This window comes from Eucalyptus grandis, chromosome 2 (genome assembly GCF_016545825.1).
Source record: "Eucalyptus grandis isolate ANBG69807.140 chromosome 2, ASM1654582v1, whole genome shotgun sequence".
Classification (NCBI taxonomy): domain Eukaryota; kingdom Viridiplantae; phylum Streptophyta; class Magnoliopsida; order Myrtales; family Myrtaceae; genus Eucalyptus; species Eucalyptus grandis.
In genome coordinates, this window is record NC_052613.1 from 28,061,373 (window position 1) to 28,080,718 (window position 19,346).

A 19,346-nucleotide genomic window follows, 5' to 3' on the forward strand; every position below is an offset into this window, starting at 1 on the left:
CTCATTCACAAATTTTCTTCAATTTCTGTAATTCATTTTGGTCCCTAATGCATTTTTTTTTTGTACAACATTTGATTAAGCAAATAATAATCTCATCTACTGATATTACACTATATGTTATGATCATTTTGCTATTTCATATAATGTTATGTATATTGTATTTTTGCCATGGTTGTTTTGCATTTTGATTTCGCCGAAACCTTGAATTAAGGTCTTCAACTCTTACCACAACTTAACTTAAATATAAAGAAACGAGAACCATATAAATGCACAATGATATGTCAATTAAACTTGAAATACAACATTGAGGTGTTTTTTGCCTTTTTTTGAAATTTAATACATCCTTCTAACAATATTAATAAATTTTATTTAGTAATAATTTTTCATACCAGTGATTAGCTTTATTTGGGTATTTAATTTCATTCATAGATATACCCCGCCTTGGAGGATTTGCTTTCTTCCCACCGCGTCATCATCCCATGCCGCATGCATTTTATTGCTTCTATTTTTGGTCGAAGAACACAGATTGAAACAAATTAAAAATCATATTTCCTCTGTCTTCCTTCAAACCACCGCTCCGGCCTCTCATCTCCCCGTTCCGCCGCAACCTCCATCCACGAGCCCTTACGCCGCCGTGGTCGTCGCGCCAGCGGTGAGCTGAGTTTCCCACCCCCCCGCCGGAGCCCAATCACAGGGGAAGACGAAGCCGAAGACGAATAGAGGAAGTCGTCTTCTGGTGACCAGATGCGTCGGTCAACTTTATGGGTCAACTTTATATTTTATTTTATTTTCCCCCTGTTCTGGTGACGAGATGCGCTGCAAAATGGGAGGGCCTTAGCATTCAAGTTTCTGGGCTTCTTTCTTTGTCCCCAGCTTCCACAGGTTTCCATAACCCAGCTTCTACAAATCTCCCAAAAATCGAGTTGTTTGCGGCCATGTCTTCCTACCTTTTGGCCAAAAGGACAAGCCAAGAGACCGACTAAAAGGACTGGCCAAGAGACTCACTGCCCCTTCTTTGTCTCAAAGATATTTCCCCAAATTTTTTTTTGTCAAGAGATTTCTATTCTTTTCCTTATTTTTCCCCAGATTTTGGGCATTTGCTCAAGGCCAAAAAGGGGTAAAGATGACCATAAAGACGACGAAGATGAAGGACCATTTCCGGCGAAGGCAAAGCTGACAATGAAGACGGCGGTGGGGGTGGGTCGGGTTTGGACGCGCAGCAGTGTCGGTCGAGATGGGCGCCGGCGGGGGACGCTCGGAGGTCAGGCTCGGACGTGGCTGTGGCTGGAGAAGAGAAGGATAAAGAGAGTGACTTGGTCTGAGTAGATTTTCAATTTTTTGCGATTCCACGTCAGATTATTACATGTCAAGTGGTGATTGGATAAAATAAAAGGTATATGCCACGGAAGATGATGACGTCGTGATGGGAAGAAATCAGTGAATATTTTCTTGAGGGGGATGTCATCTTACTAAAAAAATCCAAACTTCAATGTCAATTCTCGAATGTACTCTCTTTTCATGTCCGGACAGAGAATCCTCTTCAAAACCAAAACGTCTTGATGATATTTTTTCCTATCCTTTCGCCAACTTATCATTACCTCACTTTATTATCTAGAAACTGACTATAAGGATGTCGGTGATTCTTCTTTCACCTTCTTATGTTGATTCAGTTTATATGGAACTCACTTTTATTTTAGAGACATGTGGTATAATCTTTACTCTTAAAATATTGACTAGCAACGTAGCAAAAATGATTTCCTTAAGATCATATGTCTGGGAAATGCACAAATACTACTCCATATGAAGCGGCTGTCCTCCTTTATACAATTCAACTGGATGGACAACATGCGAATACCCGTATTATAAATTGCACTTAATTGTCTAATCACTCTCCATTTACTTAAGGTAAGAATCATGCACCAATGCATTTAGTTTGAGCATGAAGCTGAACAGGTGTGAGTTGATGATGGTTATGTGAATGTAGTGGCGATTCTGAGCTCGATATGGTCAACATGGGGACTCGCTTCACAGACGCCAACATGGAACATAAGTGGAGAGCCATGCAGCGGAGCTGCGATCGACCCCTCTGTTTCCTTCGATGATTACAATCCTTTAATCATATGCGACTGCTCCTTCAGCAATTCCACTACTTGCCACATTACACAGCTGTACGTATCGACTACCGTGCCCACCATGTGCGTGTCTCATCTCATGACCGGGTGGCTTTTCTTTGGTTGCAGCCGAGTTTATGCACTGAGGGTTGCTGGTCCTATCCCTGATGAGTTGTGGAACTTGACTTACCTCTTCAATCTGTATGTATTGGTCCCATTCCACTTCTTCTGTCTTTTCTAGAGGTTTCTCATTTCCCTGGAGTTTTTATGTTGTGCCATGTATCATGCCTTATAATTAAGCAACACTCGGTTCGGGCTTGTCTATGCAACACTCACATGCTCTCATTTGTGGAAGCCCCATATTGATTTTACACACCATGGTTTCAAAATCTTACGTAGTTTTCCATTGTTTCTGATAGTGTTACGTACTTTATTCAGGAACTTAGCCCAAAATCTCTTGACTCGTTCCTTATCTCCATCCATTGGCAACCTAACTCGCATGCAGTATCTGTGAGCACAACTCAATTCTAGTTTCAAAATTTATACGATTTTCCTCTCCTTTTTTAAGCAGTTTTCTTTCTTTCCTGATGCTTACTCTGCTGATTTACTGCAGGAGTCTGCGCATCAATGCATTATCAGGGGAGCTTTCCACCGCAACTTGGGCAACTTACAGAGCTATTGTCATTGTAAGTAACAGTTCCAGAACAGGATTTGTAATGTCAAGCAGAAGGATTCAACTGAATTAGGTCCATTGGATGTTCAGACAAATGTTCAATGAAATTTGACATGCAAATTTAATATTGTAGGTCCTTTAGCACCAATAACTTCAATGGCTCTCTGCCATCTGAGCTTGGAAATCTGTCCAAATTGCAGCAACTGTAAGTCCTACCTGCTTAACATTCCTAAACATGGATTTTTCCTTTTAAAATATTTGCAGGTATTGGAGTTTGGCAGAGGCCAGTTTTGTTGAAATAGGTGGCAATCGGACTAAGTAAATTTTTTTCATGCATCCTTTCAAATTGATTAGTTTCTTTTAACCTTTCCGACTTGCAGTAGCATGTCGTTGTTACTATCATTCTGCCCATCATCACATTGTCTAACCCTTATACCTCATATTTCACTTTCACTGTCATCCCCTTGTTGACATTTGAATTACTAGAGACTCCCGCAATGCTTGGCTGTGTACTTTCTGGGTGTAAACCTTTTCAAGTCTCGTGGATGTTGTGCAAATGTTCCTTGACACAGTGTCACCCTCTCCTCTTGACATCACTTCTGCTTTCAACTATCCAAAAGGACAAACTATTAAGTTATTTGAGTTGCGTTGAATTAATAAAATTCCCTTAGCTGATGGAAGTCACTTATTGTGCAGTTACATGGATAGTTCCGGAGTCAGTGGTGAGATTCCGTCAACATTTTCCAAGCTTAAAAATCTTCAAACAGTGTAAGAGCTCCATTCCTCCTTTGATACTAGAAAAAAACTATTAACAGGAAAAGCTTCGTGATATGATTTCTCAGGAGAAATACCTTTTCCGGTTGCAGGTGGGCATCGGATAACAACTTCACTGGCAATATACCAGAATTCATAGGAAATTGGTCGCAGCTTACACAGCTGTAAGGCAATATATATGTTTGTTTTTCATCTAACCATGCCTAGGATTATGAATGTCTATCTTTCACAACAGTTTGTAGGCTCTGGAAATTGAAATTCGACAAATTCTATAGCATTAATTCTGTATTATGTTATCATTAAACAGTACTTGATAAATTTGTCCAATTTTTTCTCAATCTGTTTTGTTTATAGGTTTCTTCAAGGAAATTCTTTCAAAGGTTCAATTCCTTTGACATTTTCCAATTTAACTGCTTTGACAGACTTGTGAGTGGGCCATGTACTTTCTGTTTCTATGCCTGTAAAAGATAACTTACCACAGCCTCGAACAAACTGACAATGAGTTGAATACATAATGCAGGAGAATAAGTGACGTATCTAATGTGAGCTCTTCACTCGAATTCATCAGGAATATGACGAATCTGTCTATTCTGTAAGACATTGTGATTCCGGAGCATGTAGCAAACTTTCTTTTCCTTTCTTTTTCTCTTTTGGCCTGTATGTGAAATGGGCTTACCCAATTGTTTCCAGGATACTGAGGAACAACAACATCTTAGATTCGCTCCCATCAGATTTTTCAGGATACCAGAGTTTATCTCAGTTGTAAGTCGTTGTTTCAGTTGAGATTAATTGAAAATATGCTGAAGTGTGTCCGTCTTTCATTATCATCAACCTGGATATGGGTTGTTGGCATTTGCATTCTTATATATATTCAGTGACTCAGAAGCAATATTTGAAAGGGATGAATAAGTCACCCTTCATTAATGGTTTATAATAGTAGTTACTAAATGATTTGTACTTATTTAACGTCATCTGGATGATCATATTTTAATTAAAGACCATCTTGTGCCCTCATTCATAGTACAGTACTTCAAAGGAGCATTTGCCTCCACGATTCTTCTCTAGACTTCAATTGACAAGGTGTTATATGCATTGGGTATTGTGATGTTTTACACAAGTAATCAGCTTGATCTTCCCGAAGGCACTTTTTTATTTATTCAAACTTCTATATCTTCTTTACTCAATTTATTCATAGAGTAACTTTGTTGCGTCTTTATTGGACCAGGGACTTAGCTTAACAAGTTGGACAGATTCCAAACTCTCTTTTCAATTTGAGCTCACTCACTTACTTGTAATGCACCTCTGGATTTCATACGTGTTCCTACAAATATGTTCTCTTTGTCAATGCTTTGCAAATCTCTTTGCTTCATTTCTCAGGTTTCTTGGAAATAATAGTTTGAATGGCACACTGCCTGAACAGAAAAGTGCATACCTTCATAACATGTAAGAAATGCCTGGAAGATCTCCATTGCATAATAGCCATAATGATGCTCACAACTGTCACTGATCAATTGAGAAGAGCATGAAGTTTTTATGGGCACTTACGGAGTTTGAATGCAAAGAGGATGTGCAGTGAAAGTATTTGATGTTCCGTCATAGGTTGAAGGTTCAAAAAGAGGATAAAGCTATTTGAATAGATTTTTTTCCTTTTCCCTTGATAGGTAACTCAGTACTAAATATAGTTTCTTTCTAAGTCATCTATTTTGTGCCTGTGAACAGGGAGAAATAGTCAGTATTTTGTTGTTTGACATGTCACAGCATTCTATTGGATACTGATAGACGACTGCCCTGTTGGTTAACTAAATGACATCTCTCCTGTGCCATTTTTGCAGAGACGTGTCATACAATAACTTGATGGGAAGCATTCCTTCTTGGGTCACCTATAATTTACAACTGTGTGTATTTCTAAATCACTTAAATGACTGTCATCAACAGAACTGTCATAGCTAGCGATTTCATATGATTGTTCTCATTCATATTCCATTGCGGATGTCAGTAATTTGTATAAATACTAAAGCTACAGTTTCACCATCTTTAATTCTCATAATTCATGCCTGGGTAATCAGCAATTCTGCGAGACTCAGTATTAGTATTCACTAGAAAAGGCATACAGTTCGAACTATGACTTGGAGATGCTATCACTGTGTCAATGATTGAAAAACTTTTAGCATTTAAATAGCAATTGCATCATCCATGAAGGACTTGAATGTTCGATCAAAGTCATAAAATGTCGTGTCAAGGGAAAATGCATTTCCAAAATGTGAAGCAGTACAACCCTCATAGTGGGGAAATGACAATTGATTATCGGATGGGATAGGATGTGCAGGTTCATGATGACTAAAAGATGATCCTTTGAGTTTAATTCCAAAAAACAGATGTGTCTATACGACTAGAAGAATCCTTTTATACCCTTCGGTCATACAGCCAGTGACTTGCTATAGAAGTATCTGCTTTTGATTAGCCTATAAGTACATAACTGCCATACTAGTCGACTGAGTAAACTTTTCTACTTATGTCTTAGTGTACTTCCTTCAGGATTAAACTGTTTTTAACGGAATTTTCCTTGCTATCGCGGGACTGGAATCTGTAAGTGCATGTACTCTTTTCCCCTTTATATGCTTTTCATTGTTGAATGCTTCAACAAGAGGAGGACAGGAAATCATATATACAGTGACTTAAGTATTATGCTTGCTTGCATCCTGATACGTGAAGTGAATGGTAACTTTAATTTAGTAGAACATGGAATGGTCAAACTAGTTTCTTCCCGTAGTTAGATTAGGAGTAGTTCAGTGGCACAGAGGAGGAAAAATTGAAGTTCAAGTTGGTATGCTAGGTTTTTCTTTAGAAAAGGGGACAGCTAACTAGTTATGACGTCCCATTTGATCCATGATTTATGTTTCATCTTTGGTTTCTTTATGGTTTGTTTCGAGAAGTATATAGACTGATTCTGTTTCTTTCTTTTCCTGTTGATTCTTCCCAATTGAGATATATGGATCCATCGGTCTGTGTGGCTAAGTAATGAATCCATCATCGTTTCATTGGGGAAAAGCCATCTAATTCTCAACAATGTCTTTGTCATTTGATCCAATAACCTTATAGTTTCTCAAAAACTCACATATGATGCATGTTATATGATGCTGAACATGCAAGGTTGTTTGATCCATTAAAAACATGCTATTTAGAATTCTACTTTCCCCATCTGCGAAGGGCCTAAGAAATTCAGTCTCTGGTCCAGGGTATAATAGGCAGATATCTGGCAGGCTGTCCTTGTATCCAATATTTACCTCTCTAGGTTCCCCTTTATTTGGTTTATTAATTTCCATCAGGACTTTGTGGGTCTCTTCAGTAGATTGTGAAAGAACTAATTTATTATCACATTTACAACTGCATAATAAGATGCTACTCAACAGTGTTGGAAGTAAGTTTTGAAGATAAACATGTGCATTCAGATATTCTAAGTTTAATCAGGCTAAATTATGCAATTATAGAATGTACAAACTGCATGTGCTGTGGCAGATAATTTTGTCCATTATGTAGATAGAAGCACCTCTCATAAACTCATCATGATCTGCACTTTTGTGCTTGTCATGCAGACTCCAATTTTGCAGTTAAATGTGGTGGCCCTCAGATTACTTCGTCCAGTAATATTGTGTATGAGATGGATAATAACACTCTTGGTCCTGCTACCTACTATGTGACCGACAGAGAGAGGTGGGCAGTGAACAATGTTGGTTATTCCATGGAAAACAACAATCCTGCTTATAAAGCTTCCACGCTTTCCCAGTTCACAAACACTTAAGACTCAGAGCTGTTCCAGACTACATGGGTCTCTGCTCCGTCTCTACAATACTATGGATTAGGGCTGGAGGATGGAAATTACAATGTCACCCTCCAGTTTGCTGAAATACAATCGAAAATATTGAATGGAAATGTCTTGGGAGGCATCTTTTTGATATCTACATACAGGTAGGGCTGTAATTTGAGAGGCTTTTTTTCTACTTTAACCTGGAAAGTTCATGGTCAACTACCAATGCCTCTTATGATTACTTCAGGGAAACCTTGTTGCAAAGGATTTCGACATACGAAAAGAGGCAGGTGGTGCCTCTCTTACAGCTGTTCAAAAAGTGTATCAGGCTCAGATAAGTGCAAACTATCTGGAAATACACCTTTTTTGGGCTGGAAAAGGGACTTGCTGTGTACCAAATCAAGCCACATATGGACCTTTGGTTCCAGTCATTAGTGCTATCCCAGGTACTATGATAAAAACTTGCTTGTATTCCTAGCCCCATATTTTTTAGTTTACTTAATAGGTAGAATTTGTGTAGACTTCATAACACTGTCAGTAACAATCCCCCAACCAGCAATAAGGATCATACTGGCTTGATTGTTGGAGTTGCTACAGGAGTTGTAGTGGTTCTCCTGGTCTTCTATTTTGTTTAGAGAAGGAAAATGGCTCGCATGATCGAAGACCAAGGTGAATTTCAATCAGATTTTTACAATAGATTCCTCCTGATAACTTTCCTATCTGTAGTCTTGTATGCTGATTATGTTTTTGCATTAGAAGACGGACACCATGTTCTGCAGAGGTAAAAAAGAACGAGAAATCTTTACATTGTAATGCCACTGTTCTCGAGATCTTTTGAGTTCAATGAACCCTGGTGGTAGGATGCGGAATTTCCACGTTCTCTAGTTAAATTTAAATTTCATGAATGCATTTTTATTTTGCTGGCTGACTCATTTAAGCGGCTAATATGTTTCCGAAACTTGTCCACATTATTGTGTCTTACAGAGTTCCTTGCAATAGATACTAGACCTTACACTTTCGACTATGCGGAACTAAAGGCTCCTACAGATGACTTCAATCCCTATAACAAGCTTGGGGAGGGAGGATTTGGCCCTGTTTTTAAGGTTCGTTGTAATTCGTTGGATAACACTAAAAAGTAAATGTAGATTCAGTGATGTCACAGTTGAATACTATGGCGGAAGTAAAATACTTGGCTGCTTGCAAATGCTGCTCTTATCACTATAGCTTCCTGAACTGTAGCTGATCTGATCTTACCTTGCCATAAGAACTAAATTGATGGTTTATCTTTCTGAAAGTTCTTTGAGAAAGAACAGAAAAAGAGGAGAAACTCATTACAGAATGGTACCAAAATTATGGTTTCGGTACCTTGGAACTAAAAGAGAAAAAGTTCATTGTTTCCGTGTGCTGATGGACCTAACTTCCAGTATTTTCTCAGCCCCGGAGAAAAAAATATAACTCTCCTCACTTATGCCATTTTCCTTTTTAAGGCAATCATCCTTTGCTTTGGAGGATGACTGTAATAGATCCTAAATTACGTCTAGGAAAGAAAGTAATCCAATGAAAAGCATCAACCCATCGGTGATAATATAACCAAATGTTGTAACATGTGGTTTTAAGTAACTAATGAATGGACAATTCTTGGTTATATTTGCTAGGGTCCAGACTGAAAAACATGATATAGGTTGACCTGTCCTTCATTTGTCATCTACATATTAATACACTGTAGTTCTAGAAGATGGGTTCTTTGGCATTCTTGATAGTCTGACTTAAGTGGAGCTCCCTAATAGTCTAGTAACTAGAGAATACATTGTCATGCTAATCGCATTATTGGTCTTAAAATGGCAGAGGATCTTTTACATTGAAGTACTGACCATATCAATGACAACAGGGAACACTCAATGATGGGAGAGTGATTGCTGTCAAGCAACTATCTGTATCATCCCACCAGGAGAGAATCAATTTGTGGCAGAGATTGCAACTATATCTGCAGTGCAACACCGGAACCTTGTTAAACCGTATGGATGCTGCATTGATGCAGAGAATCGGCTTCTTGTTTATGAGTATCTGGAGAACAAGAGTCTTGACCAGGCAATATTTGGTAGGTGGTAGAATCTTCACATCAATAATGTCTTTTGTCATGTGAATACATATTTAATGCACGAACCATGGAAAAGTTATAAAATAAGTGGGAAATCAGCAAACTAAAGTTAAGAACAATGCCATGTAAGAAACTTTTTCAAATTGCCATATATTTGATTAGCAGTGATGCTTGGACTTATATTGCTTCCATGGTACAGGACAAAGAAGCTCGAATCTCAATTGGGCAACATGCTCTGATATCTGTCTGAGTATTGCAAGGGGCCTAACTTATCTTCATGAGGAGTCAAGGTGGAGAATCGTGCATAGGGATGTGAAGGCCAGTAATATTCTGCTGGACTCTGATCTCATACTTAAATATCAGACTTTGGTTTGGCTAAACTTTATGATGATAATAAGACACATATAAGTACCCATGTGGTGGGAACCATGTAAGCTCCATTTTGTTATGTCACGTGCACACAGAGCAATATTTATTAGTTCACTTATGCATACAGTTGCTGAAACTCTAATTCTGCTTTCCCATTGCTTTTGTAGTGGATATCTTGCTCCTGAGTATGCAATGCGTGGCCACCTTACAGAAGAAGGCAGATGTATTTGCGTTTGGTGTAGTGGCTCTAGAGGTTGTCAGTGGAAGGCCAAATTCAGACCCTAGCTTGGAAGAAGAAAAAATATATCTTCTTGAATGGATGCACGCTTGAACATTGTCCCACTTGTTCATTTGTTTTATGACCATTTAAGAAGGAAACATCATTCTCTTTCTTCCTTTTATTCTTCCCTTTTAATTCTGTCTATGAGGTTGCCTGAATACATCTTTGCCACTTTTTCCTGCTTCTCAGGCTTGGACCTTGCACGAAACCAACCGTGTTGTGGAGCTGGTTGATTCTAGATTTTCAGAGTTCAATGAAACGGAGGCAAAATGCATGGTTGCAATGGCGCTCTTGTGCACTCAAACATCGCCAGCGCTAAGACCACCAATGTCTCGTGTGGTGGCAATGCTTTCTGGAGATATTGAAATGCCGACCGTGTCCAAAGGCCAGGCTACTTGACTGATTGGAGATTTAATGATACCACTAGCTTCGTGACTGAGAGTACACACATGAACACAGACAAGAGCCCTTACATGGCCCTTGTTAAAAATATATTATTGTCCACTGCAAGCACGGTACACGGTGCAAATCTTTCACCGGTACTTGGTTTCACACCCATGCTTGATGAGATAGTCGGAGAAGGTAGATGAATATGGTCTACCTGGATGGATCTCTGCTACATCCGTGTCAGGCTTCATCAGTCACATTTTGTATTGTCGTTATTTACTAGAACATACATATGAATTTCCTATGAAAGATGACTTCCCGTCAATGATTTTTCTATTATGTAAAAAGTTGTGGAATAAAGCTGTACAAATTGTCAATTTTTCTGGTAAATTTGCAAAGTATCAATTCACAACCCAAGAGAACATTAACCGGTTCTCCTCCGCAAGTGTCTAGTTATATTGCAAATAACTTCTATAATTTCGTTCGAAACTTGCAAGAATAAGTGCATCATTATTCACATCTTTCTACCAGCTGAGAATCCTCCGATCCAAATCAAACGCATATAAGAAAGAAGAAAGATTTGGGTAAATGCTGAAAATAGCTCGAATTTTCTGAGGAGCATAGTCTGCATTTTCTGACAATGCTCAATTGTACCACTATCTATATAAGTTTGCTAATCACACGGCACTCGGTTTCTGCGCTGTCAGCTTTTGCCGTCTCTGGGTCAAGTTCATGTGTTGGGCATCACAATTACAATACACCAATCAAAGGTGACTCGGCGAGTTCTTTGGGCAACTTTGGTATTCTCTCTCTAATCTCCAAACAAGGACGACTGTCATCCTGCTTGTTTGCGCGGTGCCTCGATTATCAGCCAATGTACTCCCAGAGGGAGGAAAAAACAAGAGGTCGATGCTTTTCCTCTAAAGCATTAACTTACGGAATGTATTTGGGGGAGCAGATATAAACTCATTCTTCACCAGCACTATTCATCTAGTCCAAGTGGTCGATGTTAGTTTCAGATTATTTTTTTTCACATACCATTGTAGGAAATGATAGTAATGTAACATGATAGCAACTACAATAAATTACTCTTGTTTGCCTTAAGAGATGATAACATAGGATGATCTTCCTTTAAAGCGATTTTCTTACTCTGTTCCCTGCATTTCCATTGGTGTGACTCGTGAGAAGCTGAAGAAACATGGGAGCAGTGACAATCGATTCTAATCAAGTCTCTTGCATACATGCATGAATGAATAATATTGCTCAGCATAAAATTTCACCAACATGGTGCAATTTGCCTTGTGAGCTTATTAAACTCATTGCGTTGAGATAAAAAGCAATCAGCGTTGCTTCATAAGATACATCCGTCAAGCTGTTGCTGCTGCCCCCCAAAGTCGATTTTAGTTTGTTCCATTTTTTATTGTCTTGAGATTCCTTTTCAATCAAATCACGGTCCCCAAGTGCTTTTATGGTGGGGATTTCGATATCCGGGGCTGAATGAGTATAAAATACCAAATGTTTTCAGGGGTATGAACACTTTCACATATGACAAGACAAAACATATATCCTCGCCTCTCTTCGAGGAATGCAGGAGTGGACGATAATTTCTTCTCGAAAACATTCAGGGTACAGGTGATCTCCTAGTTCTGAGATGCAGTATCACTGGCCCTAAAGAACATACACGTCAGAATCACAGATTCAGCTCCAGCACCTTGTTGACACCCTTTCCAGGAGGCTGTGTTTGCCGCTCTTATAAGTCAGCCACAATATTTTGAATCACTGAGACAAGTAGTATACTCCAAGGCTGTGCATGAGGATTCGCACTAAGCAATAACCGACTCTTATTCCCATTGATGTTCAGGGACTATGAAGTAAGAAGAGATTTCTAGCTAGAATTCCGGCTGAAATTGGTTTGCACATTCAGTTTAAGCCTCAGGGTTCATTCTTTATATTTGCCAAGATTCCTGAGGAGTGCCTTCTGTCTGACAAACGCTGCTTTTTTTCCACTATTTTTATTGCTAATAAGCTGTCTGAAATCCAATATGTCATTGTCAAAAGGTAAGAGTGTGATTGTGGGGTGGTTGCTGTTCCAGGTTGTGGATTCTTCTACTCAAACATACTAGATGAGGTTGGTGCTGATAATTTCTATCATAACAAATGTATCAGCTTCGTGAATAGAGCAGGTGCCTTTGATCGCAGTGAAAGTGTAAAGTGCTAATCTGTCTGAAGCCTGCCAGTTGAGAATTTTAAATTTTATGAATGTCACTTTTTTGAAAACCTTCAACCATAGAACACATGACAATGGAGCTCTTAACCTTCAGCTTGCTCATGTTAGTGGTGGTCAGTTCCTATTCCTTTTTAAATTTATATCTAGTATGCCAAAATCACCTCAGGAAATAAATTAATATTTTGTAATATTGGCTTTTGTCAAGCCAGTATCGTTCTCTCCTGTCTCAGCTACAAGCCTACAAGTGCAGCAGTTGGCATCTTAAACTGAATTAGATGTGCAGCAGTTGGCCTCTTGAACTTAATTTAACTTCTCATGGGGTTTCACTTTTTCGTCTGAAAGCAACTTTAACTGTACTAGAAGAGAGAAACCAAAGAGCTTGAATTGCAGATTCAGGCCAGGTCTGAGTGCATACCACAGCAATACATCTAAACAGAATGGCCCATTCACAGATATTATTGGCAACAGAGTTACTCTAGGACTGACGCAATTGCGGGCTGTATTATGGTGGGAAAACCCAAACAACTGTTTGCTTAAGGACTTTCTCTAATGGACTACGGAGTCTGGGCCTTGGAAAACCTCACTAATAACTTGTTCTTTCCCCTGCCAAAACTTGCTATTTTTACTCTCGTTATGCAAATTAGCTTCAATTAGACTAGCCCTACAGGACATAGCACAGGATGTTTAAGACCTCCTAAACCTGGTTTCTAGTAGGTAGATTACAACAGACGGTCAAGCAGAAGATACGTGAGGGCATAAGTTCTGATTCGTGGGTTGGTTTTTATTTGCGTTTGGCCATGCTAGACATTCTGCACTATTTCTTTAAACTTGCAAGATTATTCCTGTCACTGAGAGAGGAGCTCAGAAACTCGGCCAGTGTAACTAATCATCTGTCTAATTGGATGGATACGCTTTCAAAATGTTTAGGTCATAATTAGCGAAATCGCTTAGTTTGATTTAGTTATGGTTTAGAGGATGAGCCTCACAGGCACAAAACTGCAATTACATTAAATTAAATTAACTAGGTAGATGCAATTAGAGATTCCTTTGATGACGCAAACAAGTTGATAGCTGGACTGTTAAGGTGGAGACTCCGTCCACAGAGCAATTAAGCTTTGCTTTCTTTTATTCTCATTCTCATTTCTTTATATCTCCATTATTATCACACATAGTTGCGCTGACAACCGAAACATGTGAACTTCAGAAATAATTCAAACCTAAAACAGATGCCACTACCCATGAGACATACTATTTCATTTGTTTATTTCTTCTAAGAAAATATTTTCCTGCTGAATTTTTATTATAGGCAGTGCTCATCGTTTGGTCATGGCATAGCTCTGGAGCAACACATCTGCGTTTCACTAACTCAACGGATATAAAAGAAAAACAGAGAGAGGACTTCCTCCTTCTCGCATAGCAAAATGATCAATGATCAATAAACTTGTTACCACAAACAGTGGATCGAAACCTTTACTATGACCGAGTCATGCTGTTTGATCACGATTGAATTTGGTGCGCAGCTCCCTCAAAAACTCGGACCCCACCTGAATAATGACGAATCAATCAAATCCATATCAAATTGTCTGGATTCTTGATCCCATTACACAATCTTGGAAACATGCGGTACGAGGAAAGAAAAGGTGAAAAGCTGACATGTCTCTTATATTGTTTGGACCCATTTTTACTTCACCTGGTCAATTCAAAGAGAGGACGATAGTCGGATCAACCAGTTACCACAAAAGAAATGGGAGTGCGGGACACCTGGAGTGCGTAAGCTTTCAAGACGCCTTAAGTGCCGCCATAAGCTTTAAAAATGCAGTACCCTGAAGTGCCATCATCTCGGAGTAAAATGGGACACTTAAGTCAGCCACTCCTGGCCGAAAAATCCGGCCAAATGGGCTGACGTGGCGATTTTCGGCGAAGCTCGGTCCAAAACGACGTCGTTTTGCATGCGACGGGCGGAGAAAATGCAAAAACGACGCCGTTTCGCGTCTACGTGTAAATAATAGTATATAAATTAATTAAATTAGATTTAAAATATTCAAAAATTTTAAAAAATAAGAAAAATTAAAAAAATAAAAATTAAGAAATTTTAAAAATTTTAAAATTAAGAAAAATTTAAAAATTAAGAAAAAATTTAAAAATTTTAAAATTTTAAAAATTTTAAAATTAAGAAAATTTTAAAAAATTAAGAAAATTTTAAAAAATTAAGAAAAATTTAAAAAAATTTAAAAATAAGAAAATTTTAAAAATTAAAAATTAAGAAAATTTTAAAAATTAAGAAAATTTTAAAAATTAAGAAAAATTTTAAAAATTTTAAAAAATTAAGAAAAATTATAAAAAAATTATAAAAAGTTATAAAAAAGGGGGGTGGGAGGCGAACGGGGGCGGCTCCCTTGCCGCCGCGGCGCTCCCCTCCGCCGCCGCGGCTCCCTCACCGCCGCCACCTCCACCGCCGCCGCCTCCGCCCCCCTTTTTTAATTTTTTAAGTTTTTAAAATTTTAAAATTTTTCTAAATTTTTTTATTTTTTAAATTAAAATTTTAAAATTTTCTTATTTTTAAAATTTTTTAATTTTAAAATTAAAGTTTTAAAATTAAAATTTTTAAAATTTTCTTATTTTTATTTTTTTTAAAATTTTTTTAAATTAAATTTTTAATTTTTTTAATTTTTAAAATTTTTAAAATTAAAATTTTTAAAATTTTCTTATTTTTTTAAAATTTTTAAAATTAAATTTTTTTAATTTTTAAAAATTTTTAAAATTAAAATTTTAAAATTTCCTTATTTTTATAAATTTTTTAATTTTTTAAAATTAAAATTTTTAAAATTTTCTTTTTTAAAAAAAAATTTAAAAATTTTAAAATTAAAATTTTAAAATTTTCTTACTTTTTATTTTTAAATTTTTTAAAATTAAAATTTTTAAAATTTTCTTTTTTTTTTTTTTAATTTTTAAAATTTTTTAAAATTAAATTTTTTTAAAATTTTCTTATTTTTTTAATTTTTATAATTTTTAAAATTAAAATTTTTTAAAAGTTCTTTTTTTTTATTTTAAAATTTTTTAAAATTAAAACTTTTAAAATTTTCTTTTTTTAATTTTTTAATTTTTTTGAAATTGCAATTTTAAAATTAAAAAACTTTTTAATTTTTTAATTTTTTTTAATTTTTATGTTGATTTGAGCTCAGCGAGCCGCGTAGGCAAATAATAATAATAAAATATTCGCAATAGGATTTAAGCGAGGGTCGCCGGAGGTGCACTTAAGTGTGACGTCTTGCCAAGTTATGGCACTTGTAGTGTACTTCTGCCAAAGAAATGGGAAAAGATTCTTTCAGTTCTCGCTTTGCAAGCTGCCATCAGGCTTTGGAAGGACGTGTATCGAGATTGAATTATGGAGAGAGGAGGCTGCACGGAGGCATCAAGTGGGTGCGACAGGATGACCAACGCCACTCACAAACGACGGCCATCTCTTTCCAACAGTGAATGCATTGACGTGGAGGTCGCTACAAAGGACGGCCATCTCTTTCCAACAGTGAATGCGTTGACGTGGAGGTCGCTATAAACGACGACCATCTCTTTCCAAGAGTAAATGCGTTGACGTGGGGATCGCTATTTTTTATATCCCACTTGCCACGGAGTTCATGCTGGGTCTTGTACAATGTACGTGGGCAAATAGTGAAAATTCCATGTTGAAAAGCAAGTAACAGGTCCGTACAGGTTGATATTTTCTCCTTCATCCCTATTCCAATCATGAATCTAGGTTTTCTTCGACCTCAATTAAAATCTTGTCTGTGCATATAAATAAAAAGAAGTTGTCATCTCATTTTGGATAGAAACTAACAACTTATGAAAAATATATATAGGCTATATGATTATTTGTCAAGATAGTAAATTAAAAAAAAGGCAAGAAACGCAATACTATATCCATGAGAGAAAATTCAAGGGGTTCTTTTCTACTTAAATTATGTCATGACATTTACAGCTCTCCCTATAAAAGTTCCCATCGTTGGTCTTTCCTCACATCGACCTTTATTTTCTTCCTTTAATTTCCCATTCTAGATTCACAAAAATCTTTAGCCGTTCACGTCTAATTCGAAATAAAGTGGATGTGGAGGTGCCACAACAAATTGGATGAACCTGTCAACTCTAAATGTCCATGTTGATCTTAGCATATGCGGAATCTTTTCTCTTTGGCTCTTTCCCCATGTCTCATCACGTGCCTCTATCAAACCATACAATGCATTTTGACAAAATGAAACAGTTCCTGTCATCACAAAGGACGAGACTAAACACGGCACATGACATTTGAAAAAGTATTAAAAAAATTCTTAAATATAATTGTAATTGTACTTGTACTTATTCAATTATAAACATTTTAATTATATTAATTAAAATTTGAACATTTTCATGATTTGCCAATATAGTCCATTCGGTTAATTTTGGTCGAAAATTGTTGACGTGAATATTAGTTATCCTACATGGCGCGATTGACACTGATATGGATCTTAAATTTTTTTTTATTTTTTTGTTATTATTTTCTTTTCTTTTCTTTTCTTTTCATTGTTTTTTTTTCTTTTTAACAACTCTAGCTAGCGAAGTCGTCAGTTGACCATCGTCAACCACAAGTAAGGGTCAGGGCATTTGGTTGAGGGCGTCATGGCCCTTGTCTAGATCCAGGCGAGTCCAACAAGGGCGTTGGGCCCTCGCCCAGACCTCTCCTAGCCCACAATTTAGGGAAAAAAAAAAAAAAAGAAAGGAAAGAACTATAAAAATGAAAAGAAGAGAAAGAAGAGAAAAAAAAGTAATAATTTTTTTTTTTAAAAGTCCAAACTAGCACCGATCGTGCCATGTATAATGATCAGTGTCCATGACAATGATTTTCAGCTATAGCGAGATGTACTACATTTGTAAATTGTCAATAAGCTTAGGACTCAAGTGGCACAAATACAATAAGTTTAAGACTTTTTTATACTTTTTCGCATGATATTGACTTCCATAAGCCGTCAACTCGCAAGTTGCAATACTTTTTTGTGCAAGAAAGTGACTTTTCGCCCAAATACAAATGCACAACTAGCAACTAAATTGCCTAAATTGAGTTTATCAGTGTTTCCAAATGGTGATCCCAAAATATGTGTTGAGGACGTGCTATGTAATTCCACAACCTTTCGTAGATGTTTTCAAATGGGTACTCGATCTCTTCTTACTTAGATTAGCAGCTATGCAGAACAAAAAAAGAACTAATCGTTTTCTTTAGTGGTAACAAAATTCCACTCTTCTAACAGTGAAGTGTCTTTGAAGTGTAAACGAGCATGAGACATTTGACCCAGATATAGCTTAGCCAATTTCTCATCCACGTTATCGACCAGAATTTTTGAAGGCTGATTTCAAACATTTGTACGGCACGGAGAATTTAGTGAAGGTAAGGGGAGCATTTTTTATCTCTATCTCAGACATAGGGGTGTGCAACCGGATCGGGTTTGCAACTGGACCGGCCCACTAAAAAATGTGGTCGGAACGGGTTCCCATTGAAACAGGTCCGAGAACTGAGTCGATTAATTACCCACCCAGGAATTGATTCCTGGACCGGTTCTAGAACCGATTTTGTAAATATAAGTCAAAAACCCTATTTTTTCCCTTATTTTTATTCTTACTCCCGCAATCACATGGCGTCTTTCCTCTTGGCTCTCTCAAACACGCACGGCACTCCTCCTTCATCGTTCCTCTTCCTCACTTGCTTCCCTCCCTCATCGGCTCCCTCTCGCACCGTCCGACGGACGGACGGTGTTCATCGCTGCGAAATTCTTATGTACCATGTGGATTAACTCGCATAATTTCTCTTTTGTAGAAGGATTTATGCTTGCATAAATGAGTAGCTTCATATAGTAATTGTGGGAATAAGACTAATATTAGACTCATGTTTGTTACTAATTCTTTGCCTTATGATTTTATTTATTATAATTAGCCTTGTGGATCCTTAATTTTTCGTTTAGTAAAAAAGTTCATGTATTTATTTATTATAAATGCTTAATGTTTCAATACAAATTAGGAGGATTATGTTATTTTATCGCATATTAATATAAATTCGAAGTTATATAGGATATCGGGAGATTGAAACGGGTTCCAATGAAAACAGGTTGACCTTGGAACCAAATTGAAAAAGGTGGGTCGGAGTACGTGGTAAATACAAACGAGCTTGAATACATGATCCAAAAAAGGGAAACCATGTAGAAAATTTATTCACATATACAATTAATCAATCAAAGGAAATAACGGATCCATATACGATTGTAAAACACCAATCAATAAATACAGCGGAATTAAAGCGTCACTGTTTGAGCCATTGCTTTATTTACGAAAAATAGATCACTACGATAATCAAGGATCTATTGGAATGCTGCATCTTCCTCTCATGACCTATTTCGATATAGCGACTTTCAATGGGATTAAAGCAACGGATAAATATAACCTATCTTTTATAGGTTAGAGAGGGCACAGCAAGCCTTACTCGCGACGTGTCAAGTTTGGGCGCCATTACGGGCTTTAGTTAAACACAATTCTTTACACTTTCTTTGCTCAACTAGGCTGTTATCAATACGCCAATACCCAATTCAATCAGATCACTTTAGGT

The 19,346-nt window shown here is 37.2% G+C and overlaps 1 pseudogene; it reads left to right on the forward strand.

Annotated features, from left to right (window-relative positions):
• The first annotated feature begins 1,630 nt into the window (after nucleotides 1-1,630).
• On the forward strand, nucleotides 1,631-10,545 carry LOC104451013 (annotated as a pseudogene).
• Nucleotides 10,546-19,346: the final 8,801 nt, after the last annotated feature.